The 16,615-nt window shown below is 45.7% G+C and overlaps 1 protein-coding gene across 10 annotated transcripts in view; it reads left to right on the top strand.

Annotated features, from left to right (window-relative positions):
- SNTG1 (syntrophin gamma 1) overlaps positions 1-16,615 on the top strand; it is a 1,000,749-nt gene that overhangs the window by 856,398 nt on the left and 127,736 nt on the right. The gene's annotated exons all lie outside the window — the stretch shown is intronic.

Below are 16,615 nucleotides of genomic sequence, written 5' to 3'. Positions count from 1 at the left end.
TATCCTATGGATGTGTTAGCGGTTAGCGCATGCGTTGATTTAGCATGTGCTAAACATGCACTAAAACGCTTAGTACACCTTAGTAAAAGAGGGCCTAAGTTCAGGAAGCATCATAAGAAAGGATTGTATTTTTAATTTCCAAGTAAAATATCTGGCAGATTCCAAATTTGGTTCCTGTTACTGAGCTTTTGAATTATTTATATACAAATTGACAAAACATAATTTGCATTAAAAAGCAATCAATACCTAAATATATTCATAAATACAGTATGCTAATAGAATTCTAGCTGATAAAACACAAAGGGGACATTTTGTATACTGCTATTTGATGTAACCAGAATTCAGTTTAAAGTTCAGTTAAAAAAAATTATTTATATGGAAATGAGTCCTAATGATGTGATTTCTTACTTGATGATATCCTTGCTGTGTGTAAATTGTGACACAACTGTATTGATGATAATGTCAGCTTCTTTTTCTTTAGTCCTGCTTTATAATGATGATAAAGACATTGGAAGAAAAAAAATATTTCTAAAGGTCAAAAATTTGTGATATATTTTGTCAGTGGTTTGGCTTAAATAAAAATAGGGTGGGGGTTGTTTATATATTAATATACAGTAAAAGTAGAGCATGCCAGGGCAGTGGCGAACCAAGGGTGGGGGGAGGTCCGCCCCGGGTGCAGCCTTAGGGGGGTGCACAGCCGGAGAGGTCTGGAAAATTCCTGGGCTGCGACGGCACAGAGCGGCATCAGCGCCCCCCTCCCGCCCCATGACGGCACTGAGCGGCATCTGCGCCCCCCCTCCGCGACGGCACTCAGCGGCATCGGCACCCTCCCTGCCCCGCGACAGCACTCAAGTTTGGCCTCCTTCTCCCCGCATCAGCAGAACTTCAGATCGGCAACAGGTGCTCAGTCAAAAGCTTCCCCTGACTCAGCTTCCTGTTCCTGCCCAGGCAGTTCAGTCAGGGGAAGCTTTTGACTGAGCACCTGTTGCCGATCTGAAGTTCTGCTGATGCCGGGAGAAGGAGGCCGAACTTGAGTGCTGTCGCGGGGCAGGGGGAGGCGCCGATGCCGCTGAGTGCCGTCGCAGAGGGAGGGCGCTGATGCCAAAAATTGCCAAAATTGGAAAGGTGAGGGAGAAAGATGGGCCTGTGGTGGATGGAGAGATTGAGAGAAGGGGACAGATGATGGAAGTGGGGGGGGGGGAAGAGAGAGAAGGGGCAGATGATGGAAGTGGGAAAAGGGGCAGATGATGGAAGTGGGGAGTGAGAAGAGGGCAGATGATTGAAGGAGGGGGAAAAGAGAGAGAAGGGGGCAGATGATGAAGTGGAGAGAAGGGGGGGAGAGAGAAGAGGGCAGATGATGGAACTGGGGGGGAAGAGAAAGGGCAGATGATGGAAGTGGAGAGAAGGGGGAGAGAGACGAGGGCAGATGATGGAAGTGGGAGGAAAGAGAGAGAAGGGGCAGATGATGGAAGTGGAGAGAAGAGGGAGAGAGAAGAGGTCAGATGATGGAAGTGGGGGGAAAGAGAGAGACGGGGCAGATAATGGCACATGAAGGGGGAAAAGGATTGAGTTAGGGAAATACTGGAGGGGATGAGGGAAAGAGGTGGTGAGCTGTAGGTAGACAGTAAAAAAGGAAATTGATGAGAGGGTAGTAAGAACGTAATCTAGATGGATGCAGAAAATAAATTGAAAAGGAAAATGAGGGAAGAAAGGGATTGCAGAAGAGAGGTGTGGGAGAGGGAAGGAGAAGAGAGAGATGCCAGACCAATGGGGGTGAAAGGAGAGATGGAAGGGGAGGCATACAGTTTCTGGAAGGGGCATAGAAGGAGAGAAAATGCCATATAGGGGCAGAGAGATGGCAGACAGTGGATGGAAGGAACAGAGTAACAAGAAGATGAGGAAAGCAGAAACCAGAGAAGACAAAGGTAGAACAAAAATTTTCTATTTATTTGTTGCTTTAGGAGACATGTGTCACTGTTTCTGTGGTGTTGCATTGTATGCAGAGTCCAGCTTCTTGCTGGTTCAATTTAACCTTTGTCTATGTATTTCTATTTTATCCCCCCTTTTACAAAACTGTGGAGCATTTTTTAGCGCCAGCCGTGGTGGTAGCAGCTCTGATGCTCAGAATTCTATGAGCGTCAGAGCTGTTACCACAGTGGCTAAAATTCACGCTACAGTTTTGTAAAAGAGGGAGGGGTTAGTTTGTGATGACATATTCCATACTAGGCGAAGGTATTATCTGTGTTCTGTGTGTTCGAAAGACATGGTTTTCTGTTAGGATTGACGGTGTAGGATTGATCTGTACTAGTCTGGCTTGTTTAGTTTTACAATGGGTGTATTAATGTTGCACTGCTCACTGCATATGTAAGATGCTGCCTTTTCCTAGGTACTCATGTGTGACGTGTGGCTTGTTACTAAAAATCATGTTTTTCGTACAGATGGGGGAGTGCCAAAAAATAATGGGCCCTGGGTGTTACATATGCTAGATATGCCACTGTGCCAGGGCCAATTATATAAAGTGTGCCTAAAGTTAGGTGCGCACCTCTTAGGCACCTAACTTACCCCCCCCCTTTAAAAAAAAACATGGACGCTTTTTCTAGCGCAGGCCAGCGTGCTGAATGCTCTGCTCTGCTCCTGATGCTCATAGGTACTCTATGAGTGTCTGGAGCATTGCAGAGCATTCAGTGCACCAGCCAGAACCCAAAAACGTTTTCATGGTTTTGTAAAAGGGGAGTTATTTGGCAAAATACCCTTAATAGAATCAGTAATTGCTAATAATAATAATTGGGTGATAGGCGCCTATCGCATGGCACTTAGTGGCATCTAATGCCTAAGTGGGTGTTTCTATGGGTGGAGCGGGAATTAGGCACCGCTAAGCGTGATTCTCCAAAAACTTAGGTGCCTGAAATGTAGACCTTTAAAACCCTCGCCTACATTTCAGGTGCCTAAGATTACATAGTCGCCGCTAACCTCAGTTCTTCAAATGGCACCTAAGCATGATTGACATGTTGCCATTTATAGAATCAGTCCCTCAGTGAATCTTGAATTGCTATGGGAGTGACTCACTTGCATTATCTCAATACCCCAGGTTAATTACTGTTATGGTATATTAAAAAAAAAAAAAAAATTCAGCTGGCAATCAACCTGAGCTATTTATAGCGCCCATGATGTTTGGACTGCAAATCTGTTTCCGGGCTGTATTTTATAGGGACTGGGTATTACTCTGAACCTTACCCCTGATGCCCCCCTCTCCAATATGCAATTTCTCTTCTAATGTTCACCAACATCGGATCTCCTGATATGCAATCCCTTCTCTAAAGGACTCTCCTCTCCTTCCAAGCACCCCCCTCCCTCACCTGTCGGCCTCCTTTAGCTTCCTCAGACCTACCTTTAGTAATTCTTGGTGTCTAGTGTATACACGACAGGATAATTCCCAGTCACATCTGGTGCTGCAAGTTCAGTGTGGCACCAGTCATTCCTAGCGTTAAGCTGATGGCACTACCTCTAGGAGGCAAGCTGCAGTACACAGACCCCCTGTTTTACCAAGGTACGCTAAGCGTTTTAGCACGTGTATAGCGCGCACTAAATCTACATACACGCTAAAAGCTAATGCATCCATTGACTAACATGCATGCATTAGCGTTTAGCGCATGATTGGCGTGCGCTAATATTTAGTGCACGCTAAAATGCTTAGCGCATCTTAGTAAAAGGAGCCCAGACCTTTTGCCTTTATCCATCAGCTTGATTCTTAGGCCCTGATTCTGTATAGGACACCCAGGAGAGGTGTCCTATACAGAATCGGTCCTACACTAAACCCCAATTCTGTAACCGGCGTCCATAGTACAGACACCAGTTAGAGAATCGGATTAAATTAGACGCAGCCGCTATACTTATGGCAGCAAGGGATCTCCCTGCTGCAATATGTATAGCGGCCGCGGTTGCGGCCGCCTGTCCCATCGCCGACAGGAGGATGCCCAATCCTCCTGCTGGAACCCCCCTGGAATCCCCCTACCCCCAAACTGATAATCGCCGACAGGAGGATGCCCAATCCTCCTGCCGGAACCCCCCTGGAACTCCCCTCCCCCCCAAACTGGTAATTGGCAGGAGGATGCCCAATCCTCCTGCCGGAAAGCCCAACGATCCCTCCCTCCCCCAACTAACCTTTACATGTTGGTTGGCTGGACGGGTCTTGCTGCCGTGCAGCCGATGGGCCCGCCTCGTGGAATGAGACGGGCCCGCCCCTTCCCGGCCCAGCCCCGATAAATCTAAGGCCTGATTGGCCCAGGCTCTAGAAGCCTGGACCAATCAGGCCTTAGGCATAGCGGGTCCGCCCATCCCCACTAATCCTAAGGCCTGATTGGGGGGGGGGTTCCCCTGTCATTTTAGATTTAAAATGATATGAACAATATAAGAAAGGCAAGTGGCATTTCCTTTGTCGTTTCAAATGAACACTCATCCTTATCCGACATACTTTGTTCAGCAGATGTAAAAGAGTATTAACATGCAAAGACAATTGCAACAGAGAAATGTTTCCCTTGCAAAGAAATACAAAGGGCTCCTTTTATCAAGCCACACTAGCAGGGTTTACGCGCGTGCAACGTTTCATCACGCGCTAACCCCCGCTTTGGCCAAAAAACTACCGCCTACTCAAGGGAGGCGGTAGCAGCTAGTGTGGCCGGTGGTTTAATGCACGCTATTACGCAGCTAGCGCAGTTTGATAAAAGGAGCCCAAAGTCAGGTTCATGCTGTAAACTTGTAACCATTAAACATATATAGTGTAACAATTTAAATTGGGTGGGGGAAAAGACTTCAATTGAGCCATCATCAGTCAGAAAAACCTCCCCCTTATTTTTGAAACATCAAATACTCAAATCGTGCACTCAGCACTGTTGCTCATACCCTTCATGGTCTAGCGTGGTACAATGATGACACTCAGGCGCTTGTCAACTCAAGTGGAATTTATTCGGCCGCAGCCATAACAGCACAATTACATCAAACTGTTATCAACTGAACATCATAATCAAGCATGAAAGGTGATGAACTGTACACAGTAACCGCACTTCAGAAAATGGCATAACACACAATGTACATCACCAGGCAACATATAAGGAACTGATGGTCAGGCGCACAGCATCTGGCTCTCTATCCCGCACAATGTGGGGCGCCGTACAAGCTTCCCCAGCTCACCGGACCCTTCCCGTTCAAGGAGGTGTCCCCTCGTCAGCTGTACGTTGTTGTGAAGATCATGGCCTGGCCCCCTGCCGTCCAAGCAAGGCGACGTGCCCCATGTCTTAACCACTGTAAAGATGTCAGCCTTCTACCCATATGCTGTGCTTACCTGCCACTACCCGTGATAGCGAAACCTCGCTTATCGCGGGTTCCCCCCAAGTGTCATGGCTGCGGCCCCGCACACGTTAACATATGCCATATATCCAGACCGATGTAGACCGCTGTCCTCCAGCAAATAGACTTGTGTTTTATTATTATATATACATCCACCTATTGAGTTTCTTGCGAGTTAGTTATCTCCACGGCTGTGCGAGATCTCACACCTTTCCTACTTACCAGGGTATAATAGTTATCTCCACGGCTGTGCGAGATCTCACACCTTTCATACTTACCGGGGTATAATAGTTATCTCCACGGCTGTGCGAGATCTCACACCTTTCATACTTACCGGGGTATAATAGTTATCTCCACGGCTGTGCGAGATCTCACACCTTTCATACTTACCGGGGTATAATAGTTATCTCCACGGCTGTGCGAGATCTCACACCTTTCATACTTACCGGGGTATAATAGTTATCTCCACGGCTGTGCGAGATCTCACACCTTTCATACTTATGGGACCACAATAAGCTGCAGGCTGAGGATAACATTCGTCTACATTTAACTTGTTGAGTATATTCCGAGTTCTATATCCTGCTGGCTGAGAATAAATCATCGGTCCGCATTGCTGGCTGAGGATACCATCGGTTCGCGTTTTCTGGACTAACTGTACACTGTTCGTGGTCTCTAGCGCCCACAGAATCAATGTACTGAGGAACTTCAGCTGTTAAAACCGTACCCAAGGTACCTATACCCTGTAACTGTGACCCTAAGTATCCCGTCACCACCCTAATCTCAGAATGTGAGACCAGTAATGCTTTCGCAAACAATCAGGGAAGCCTTCATGTAAACCCTAATTATCTCTTGAGGTGCTGTAAGCCGTACGTTAAACCTCGTAATGTAAAACATAAGTATGAAGGTCCTTGAGGTAATGTGCGCCAACCTGTGAGGCAACAGCCATCCCTCAACCTGATGTAAACCGAATAGTAACATCCCTAAACCGAATGTATATCCAACATCCATCCCTCAACCTGATGTAAAACGAATAGTAACCTCCATAAACCGAATGTATCCCTGATTTTCGAATTGTAAATTTTGCTACCAATCTAGGGAAAGCACTGTTGAGGTAATGTCACCTAATAGGGAAGGTTCTTCGGCTAAACTATAAGGGAAAAGATGTAAGCCCCACAATAAATGTAAGGTAGTGCCACTCTTGAGGTTATGTAACCTAATATAAACCATCCACGATGTAAACCGCGCATTGTAACATCCATAACCCGAATGTAGACCCTGATTTACAAACAGCAATAAACTCTATGTGAGCCCTATGTACCGCCCGATCATACGCCCCCTAACACCCTTCATAACCTTCATAAAACTGAGCGTTCGTTCTTACCTCGCAGATGTTGACTCTCCTCTGAGTAGGGGACTCCTTACGTTATTTCCTTCTGAGTAGGGGACTCCTTACGTTCTTCTCTCCCAGATGCCTGTGAGTGATGTAAGCTGGTCCTAAGGTCTCCGGTAATCAGCGAGGTGATAAGGGATGATAGCAAGGCCATGTAGAGTTGAGTGAGGTAAGAAAAATAGTTAATAGAGGAGGTACACACACTGTTGTCAGTAGCATCACCCCGTATAAGGGCGCGGTATGGTAAAGGAGACCTCAAGGAAGGCAAATGAGGGCTCAAGGCCAACGTCTTACTTCCCGTTCTGCAGGTAATAAGGTCGTAAGCACAGTGGTATTGAGTGAGGCACCAGTTAATACATGCATGAGGTACGCATGAAGTGAGGGCAACACAACCCTTGCCTGTAGCACCCCGTATAAGGGGCCGCCATGGTCATGGAGCAAATCCAGGAAGCCAAATAGGAGGGCTCAAAGCTGTAAGGTCTATGTCGTAGTTCCCCTCTGGCTAAGTAGAAATTCGTAGATGAATGGAGGAAGAAAATGATACCATGGAGACCAAGAGTCTTATTGAAGAGGGATTGATACTACCTGGATATGGTCCCCTCGATTGTAGGATTCAGGGAGGATGAAAGTTTTAAGTGGTGAACTGACCATGTTAAGGATGGTACTTAGATGCGTACTCATGGTGCACGTAAGATGAGGAGCTGCTCCTTAGATGCGTACTCATGGTGCACTTAAGATGAGGAGCTGCTCCTGGCGCCCCACTCATGGGCGCCCCTACTCAGAAACGATCCGCTGTTAGGCCCAGTTAAGGATGGTACCTAGATGCGTAATCCTGGTGTACTTAAGATGAGGAGCTGCTCGGAAAAGATCCGCTGTTAGGCCCATCCTAAGGCCACTGGAAGAGGACATAGTAATTCGTTGGGTAACATATTAATGATGAAGCAATTATGCGCTAACATTTATGAAAGCAGATATCATTGTGTGTCTCCCATAACCTCACATAGAAGAAGTTGGTGGCTAAGGAAAGGGGTCTATCTTTGTGACTCAACCAGCATGAGTTGAATCTCTCGGTCTCCGGATAAATAGATAATGGTTACGGCAGATGGGCAGCCTAGATGGTCCTGACGGGTCTCCCTCGCCATTCGGTTTATTGAGATACAGGGGACACATCATGGAGTGCCGTATGACATCTTTTATTACTTCACTATAAACTTGGTAGACTTGATGAGGCTTCTTACAGGGGAGCAGACTCGCCGAGGGACTTGGGGCTGGAAGGCCGAAGGGAAGCAAATGAAGCTGTCCGGGGCAACAGAATGCTAGATCTCGAAGGAATCAGTACTACAGGCATGGTGTGTCCAGAAATGCGACAAAGATGGTTACGTGGTAGGAGGAGGTGCCGTACTGTGAAAGATTAACGAAAATCATCCTCTTCTTTCGCAAACAGAGGAGAATGAGAGGGGACATGATCGAAACATACTCCGGGATCGATCATAAGGGAAAACACCCTCCATGTATTCAGGAAAATCCAGACAAGTTCCGCTGAGGCCGCCGCAGCCACCAATCCTATGTTCTTAACTTCAGTGCTAAATTAATAAAAGAAAGATACCTATGTGAGAGAATAATCAAGGCAGTTGTGTGAGGAAACAAGGGTAACATGAGTCCAGAAAATTTTTATTTTTTTTTTTTTTTTTGATTGTTTTGGACACTTAATAAGAGACTATCCCATAATACCAACTGTCCAAATTGCTATGTTAATAGATTTAAAGGTCCTCCGCAGTCAAATCCCCAGGATAAGAATTATAGTATCATTCTAACATGATGATTGGACGGATGGCTAGGCTAGAGATAACCCCGAAAAGCAGTGAATTTAAAGACTATGTACTTTTAACAGGCTGTGGCTTTCCCCATGTCTTTCTCAATGTCAGACTATGGACCTATCCGTGGAAACCCGTCCAAACATTTTCCAAACCAGCAACAGTATGCGCTCCCGCCACAACCTTGGCACTGCGCTCCAGAGCCCAACTCTTATTCTCTGATTTGAAAATATTTCTTCCTATAAGTTTTAAAGTATTTACCTGTAATTTCATCCCTCAGTCTGTAATTTTGAAAATTTGATCCGCTTCTACTCCACTCAGGGTTTTGTAGACTTCAATCACATCTCCCCCAAGCCGTCTATCCTAAAGCTGAAGAGCCCCACTCTCTCCAGTCTTTTCCCACAGGAGAGGAGCCTCCCGCTCCCTCCTGGTGCCATCTCCGATCTGGCGAAAAAGGAATCACCGACAAGGAAGAAAGCTCCACCCCGAGGGCAGATCCTGCTGACCAACAACGGGGCCCAACACTGGAAACATGGAAAGAGTGCAATAGAAGAAAAGGAAGAAGGAAAACCCACCAAGATACCTACATGGCATAAATGCGCTCGAGAAAAGTATCTTTCATATGATAGGAATCTCTGGAATGAGGAGGCTTAGGATGAAGTTGAAAGGGAACAGACTCAGAAGTAACCTCAGAAAATACTCCTTCACAGAAAAGCTTAGTGAATGCTTGGAATTGACTTCGGTAGAGGTGAAAATGTATCCAAATTCCAGCAAGCTTGGGATAAGTACATTTCCATACCCTTTACCATCTTGGTCGCTCTTCTTTGAATCTTTTAATGCCACTAGAGATAGGAGAACAGAACTGAACGCAATACTCCAGATGAGGCTGCACCGTGGAACGATACAGGGGCATTATAATATTCCTAGTCTTCTTAACCATCCCTATTATAATAATTCCTAGCATCTTGTTTGCTTTTTGGTCCCCACCGCACATTGGGTGGAAGGTTTCATCGTATAGTCTACAATGATACCCAGATCCTTCTCATGGGTGCTAATCCCCAAGGTGAACCCACAAAGGAGACTGCCCCAACTTTTTTGTTTGGCCTGATAACTTTTCAGCAGCCCCTCATAGTGGTTTAACAGAACCTGCTTGTCCTTTGCAATTGAAACTGAGATATAGATGTACCATTGGCTAGGAATTTTTTTTTTTTTTTTTTATATCATATAAAATTAAAATTACAACCCAAAGTCTGCTCTTTATCATTAAGATGTCAAAATAATTTGTTATACTAGTTGTGACTCTGAAAATTCAACAGCACTGCATCAGGCAAACCACTAACAGAGCCCTCCTGGCCACGTGGGAGATCGTGGGTCGAGCAGCACTCTGGCTTAATGGGGTGGGACAGTAAAGTGGGCAGACCTGATGGGCTACATAGACCCCCTCTGCCGTCATCTTTCTATGTCTCTATGTTTCTATGATAGAATGCTTATCACCATATTTATACAGAAAACTTTTATATTGTAATGTAGAATGAACATTATAACATGTATAGTATGGAGAGGCAGAATGCTAGGAGCAACAGCTATTTAATGAGTTAATGAGTTATTTTATATAGTTAATGAGTAGATTTGATAATGAGAGTTGCAATAAGGTGATTATTATATGATGGTAGAATTATATCAATAGTTGTTGCACAATGAGATATTTTAAAGTTTGTGACATGCCATAATGATCTGTTTTAAGAATTGTAAACCACTAGAGCCCTAAATTTTTTTTTTTTTTTTTTTTTTTGTTTAGCGGTACGCCGCCCACTTCCCGACCAGCTAACCCCGACGTGGGAAAAACGCACACCGGGCCACCCCACCGCCGCAATCGACGATGGCCTGGTGGTCTCCCGCCCGGAGGCCAAACACACTCCCCCCCCCCCCCACGCGGCAGCCGGGGCCGTCCCCACAAAAGAGCCAGCAGCCGCAGCCCCCCCGGCGCCCTGGGCGGTCGACCGCCACCTGGCTCGGCGCCCGCGCGGCCGGCCGAGGCAGGAGCAGGGCAGGCGGGAGGCGAGATGGGGCCCCGGGTGGAGGCCGGGGCGCGCATGCCGTGTGGTCCAGTGCATCGCGCCCGGCCCGGGGCAGGAGAAGGGCGGCTGGGAGACAGCGACGCGGCCGCCAGAGGTCGGAAAACCCCAATCCCCCCTCCCACACAGCCGGGCCGCCCAGGGAGGGGAAGGACGCCAGCCTGCGCGGCGGCCCTCCCGAGACGCTCCTACTTCGCAGGAACCAAGGGAGCGTCTCGGCGGGCTCTGGCAGACCGCGGCTCAACAAGGGAGAGTCGGGGTGGGTGAGACGCGACCCGCGCCGCACGCGACCCAGCAGGAGCGAGCGCGCGCAGAGCGAGCCGGCGAAGCACATGGGGAGACAAACCGAAGTCGCGTCGATCTCCCTGGACCGCCGTCGGGAAAAGGGGCGACCTCCCTTCCGCTTCCCCCTCATCTCCTAACCCTCCCCTCCCCCCCTCCCTCGCTGATTGGCGTTTCCTATCCTCCTCCCTCCCCCCCCCCCTCCTAGCTATTCGCTCCGGCTTCAGGCCGATTTGGCCTCGCTCCTCCCTATACGGGATCGGAGCTTGTTCTGTATGTCTTTTTTCTATTTTTCTTTGCTTACTAAATGTCAGCTATTAGTTTTTGGGTTTTGGGGTTTTTTTTTAATGTTTTTGTATGTCCACCTTAATGTTCGCATAGCCCACACTTTTAACACAGCTGAAAAGCACAAAACTTTGCAAAAATAAATCCACTTAGCTCAAAACTTAATTGGGCAGTTCAGATGATGGAGGGATGTCACTCAGTTCCAATAATATAACACGTTCAGTGTTCAATAGAGCTTCTCCATTTCACTTTAGAGCAGGGGTGTCCAACCTGCGACCCGAGGGCCCGTGAAGCATTTTGTGCAGCCCCGGTCAAGGACGATGCAGTGTTTCCCTCTGCTGCCACGGGTTGTATACCATCTTGCCGGCTCCCTCCTCTGTCTTGCTGCAGCGTTTCCGCGTTTGTGTGTCCCAAGAAAATTTTTTTTCAGCCTATGAGGCCCAGGGAAGCCAAAAGGTTGGACACCCCTGCTTTAGAGAATAAGCTTCCTCAGGAGCAAAGCATCATTCAGAGGTTAAACATCTTACAACATGGACAATTTTCAGCAAGATTGACCAAGAGTCCATTTACAACATCCAAGGAGGATTTTGCTAGTGGAAGAGTTTTTCTCATGGAGGGGAATGAGAAGAACTCTCCTGCTAGCAAAAATCCTCCCTGGAATAGTAACCTACCAAAATGTTGACTCTAGAAATCAAGATTGTTCAAATATAGTTCAAAGGAGGATTTTGGAGCCAAACAACAGATGCTAAACACCATAATTCACTTGACACTTTTAAACACTGGTATGAAAAACAGGAATTAGAATGATTGGACCATTTCATTATGGAAACACCAGATTACTCTCATCATGTCATAGGGATATAGTATAAAGAAGTCAAAGAAACCCGAAAAAATGGAAGGTAAACCAAACAATACAAAAGCAAAAACCTCTCAAACTCCAAGAATAGTAACTGGACAAGGGAGAGAGACAAGAGCAGGACCAACGAAACTACACCCCACAATCTGTAAATAATTTTTAATACACGGGAGAGCCCTCAGTCACACAGCCACCCACTGAAAGACTCAGTGGAACAGGCTGTCACTTGGCTTACACCCAGAAGAGTGTTAACTGTGAAACATCCCTGGGCTCTATTCCGTGTTTTTTTTCCAGTTACTATTCTTGGGGTTTGGGAGGTTTTTGCTTTTGTATAGGGATATAGTAGGCATTCATAGACACAGTTACAGCTTGCACAAAATCTCAATGTTCTTGTGAAATTTTAGTTTTCAAATGTTCGTCTTGTAAAGAACCAATGTCTGTTGTACCATTCATTCTGTGAGAAATTCCTTTTGTGTCCCATTTGTCTGTTTTGGTTAGATTGTAATCTCTTTCGAGAAGGGATTGTCTCTTACATGTTTAATGTACAGTGCTGGGTAGTTTTCACTTTATAACCCTAAAAGGTTTGACATTATCCTTTTAACAAATGCCAAGATGAATTAAATAAATGCAAATGATAATTACCCTCCCCCTCTTTTACTAACTCCCTCTTCTACGAAACCGCGCTAGCGGTTTCTAGCGTGAGGAGCCGCGCTTAATGTCTCGTGCTGCTCCCGATGCTAATAGGAACTAAAGAAGGATATGGCGATACTCGAGAGGGTTCAGAAGAGAGCGACGCATTTGATAAAAGGTATGGGAAACCTTTCATTTGCTGAAAGATTAGAGAGACTGGGGCTTTTTTCGCTGGAGAAGCAGAGACTTATAAGATCACGAAGGGCATAGAGAAAGTGGAGAGGGACAGATTCTTCAAACTTTCGACAACTACAAGAACGAGAGGGCATTCCGAAAAATTAAAAGGAGACAGATTCAGAACCAATGCTAGGAAGTTCTTCTTCACCCAACAGGTGGTGAACACCTGGAACGCGCTTCCAGAGGGAGTGATAGGACAGGGTACGGTATTGGAGTTCAAGAAGGGATTGGACAATTTTCTGAAGGAAAAGGGGATAGAAGGGTATAGATAGAGGGCTAGTATACCGGTCCTGGACCTGATGGGCCGCCGTATGAGTGGACTGCTGGGCATGATGGACCTCAGGTCTGACCCAGCAGAGGCACGGCTTATGTTCTTATGGGAGCAGCGCGGGCCATTCAACATGGCTTTCTGCGCTAAAAACCACTAGTGTGTTATGTAGAAGAGGGGGTAAGTCCTATGAGCGTTGGAGCATTTAGCACCCCGGGCCATGGCTTAGTAAAAGAGGGCCTAAATAGTAGTGCAGTAAATTGCTGAATGTTATATTTAAAGTTGATGCATTTATATACTTTTTAACTATTTTGCCCTTGGTATTGGCTCTAAGGTGACTGGATTAGGAACTGTTTGAGTAGAAGATGACAAAGGGTAGTATCTAAATTCAAGAAAGCTTGGGATAAGTACTTAGGATCTCTAACAGAGAAGAAGGGATAATTGAAGGTATGGAAGGGCAAACTGGATAGGCCACAGGGTAAAGAGGTTGGGACTTATAGTATTTGTTGATACTTTGTAGAATATATTGTTTGTAGAGATGTCTGTCGTTGATGCAACTTGTTTGTTATATGTAATTATATATTTTGTATGTAGCTATGTAACTCATCCTGGATAAGGGTGGGGATAAATAAAAAGAAAAACCAAAACAAACATATATACTGTCCTTGGATATCTTTTCTGCTTAAATAAAGTCTATGTATTTATATATCAAAGGCCTAAATAAAATTTAAAAAACAAACAGTTTTACCAGATCCAAGGTAGGCAAGGGAATGAGTAATAAAGTACTATGGGAAATATAGGGCTCCTTTTACGAAGCCGCGTTAGCGGCTTTATCGCACGCAACTTTTTAGCGTGCGCTAACCCCCGCGATAGCCGAAAAACTACTGCCTGCTCAAGAGGAGACGGTAGCAGCTAGCGCGGCTGGCAAATTAGCACAGGCTATTATGCGCGTTAAACCGCTAACACGTCTTCGTAAAAGGAACCCATAATCTTTCCTGTATTTATCCTGTAGAAACCTTTTGTTTTGCACAAGGGGTGTTTTATCAGAGTTTATAGGTTGAGACCTAAAATCAGACACCCTAAATATAAATCAGTTTTAAATATCATAACTTTGTTCTTACAAGATATAAAAAAAAAAATTTCAATAGTCTTATTGTATTTTGGTTAAGAGAAAAACAGAAAGATAAAAGGGTAACAATACAAGAATTGCATATGAATCAGACTGTAAGGGTTAAACCCTGCATATAGATTTTACACAGAGCAGAATACATTTCGCCTGCAGAATTCAGTTATAGTGTCTGAAGCAGAGAGGACCATTGGCCTACTTCTACTCCTTAGAGGCCTTATCTGTGACTCAACAAATTAATGCAATTTGGACCTATTAGCACATCATGTGCTTCTGCCCATAACCTCTATTAAGGTTAAGGTGCCCCTTTTAGACATTGGAGTGCCAGAACATTCTGGGAGCAACCAGCAAGGAGCCAAGGTTCCTAAAATTCCCTCTGAAGTGATATTAGGGGTATATTTCTGGAGATGCTTGGATCAAGAGTTCAGAACAGGAGGAGTGCAGAACATCAACTTCCAAGATAAGCTCTGAGTCCAGAGGATATAAAGATGCATCCCCAAAAGACTCAGGGGTTCCTGACTACTGCTCTCACTGAAGGGTTATGCTGCTAGTTCCTGTTCCTGAGGCCAGTTGGCTACGCTATTTCTGAGCTGCCACCCCTCAGTAATGTGACAGAGGCCTGAGGATATAGCCAGACCCAGGCTGCAGTTGTTCCGGTATCCTGTACTCCTGCTGCCCATGAGACATCTCTCCCACACAGACCATGATGGGCATTGATCCAGGTGCTGTTCATCGCTTCAGAGCTCCAACTGCCAGAAGGAACCTCTCTGCACTCCACATCACTTCAGAAGCTAAGCTGTCCGAGAAAACCTTTCTGCACAGGTTGTATCAACTCTTGTGTATTCTTGGGTGACAGGTCAGGAGGCAGGTTTCCATAGCCTAAAGAGAAACATGTGTTTACTTCCCAAGTACCATATTTTTTGCTCCGTAAAACACACTTTTTCCCCCAAAAAAAGTGGGTGGAAATTTCTGTGCGTCCTATGGAGTGAATATAAAAATTTTTTATACACACATACCCATACCACCATCCTGTCCCCGCGTACCAAGCTGCCAATGATGAATGTTCTCAAACTCGCACTCCCACAGTTTGGGCTATGTGACCGGAAGACCGCCTGGCATTCTCTCCAGCAACCTGATTGGTTCCCACTCCGGTCACCTGACCTGCTGCCCTCACATTTCTGAAATGTGTTTGTCGCAGCTGGCCTAGATAAAGAACTAGAAGCTTGTGGAGGGAGGGAAGAAAAGAGTAGAGATGGTCAACATTTTGTCCCGTTATAGTAGTTATGATTCCCTACACCTACAGTGTATACCAGGGAAATTAAAGGGCTTGTTTTATTGAGAACATGTGATACCCAACCTTTCTGAAAGAGTGCAGCTGTGATTAGCTGTTAGAAACAGAGCCCGGATGATCATGCAGCTGCGTGTATGTGCTCGTGGTTGCTCCACTGTGCTGGAGGGAACATGAAAAATGGGGGCACAAAAACGGGGCTAGGTCAGTTCAGTGATGGGGTAAAGATGGTGTAGTAAGGAGATAGGATGTATCTTTTGTGTAGAGGACGTAATAAGGATTAGGGTAGCACAAGGAGAATATGGTGAGGGGGGGGGGGATTCAGGAAGGCATCGGGGGACCATGATGCTGAGGGATGCCTTTGAGGAGACACCAGTTGAATCTCCGTCAAGCTCTTTCTCTTGGCAGTATTCAAATCCAGACTCAAAGCCTACTTCTTTGAAGCTGCTTTCAATTTCAAACTCCAACCCACCTCTGAACATCAATATCTGTCTTATCATTCCCTCTGTAATTCCCCCTCCTGAGCACTGTGTATTGATGCACTTTCTTGTTCAGTAGATCTGTCTTCACTAGATTTGAAAGCTTTTTTTGAGCAGGGACTGTCTCTTCTGTACCTTGGTGTATAACACTGCATATGTCTAGTACGTCTAGTAGCGCTATAGAAATAATTAGTAGTAGTGGTGATGTTTGGTCATCTGTGCACTGATGCTTAAATTGCATCAAAGTCATTGAGGCTGAGGAAGATGTTGAGCCATGTCTGGAAGGGGAGACATGTTTGTGCTTTTTAGCTCTCTTACGAGGCTCCCACGATGCCAGCAGAATTGATGACCATAATTTCTATTGTGTTGCTAGATATATGCAATGCTGTACATTCATTCCCATGTCAAGAAGTTATATATAAGGACCATTGTTACTATTTGTTACTAGATGATATAAGCATGAGAGACGTACCTAGGTGATGAATCAGGACAACAGCCCCCATCGCAATCCCTCCCCAAATTAGATCTTGTAAACTGTTAAC

This window comes from Geotrypetes seraphini, chromosome 2, assembly GCF_902459505.1.
Source record: "Geotrypetes seraphini chromosome 2, aGeoSer1.1, whole genome shotgun sequence".
NCBI lineage: Eukaryota > Metazoa > Chordata > Amphibia > Gymnophiona > Dermophiidae > Geotrypetes > Geotrypetes seraphini.
Note: the sequence above shows the minus strand (reverse complement) of the source record. Positions and strands in the feature narration are given on the sequence as shown.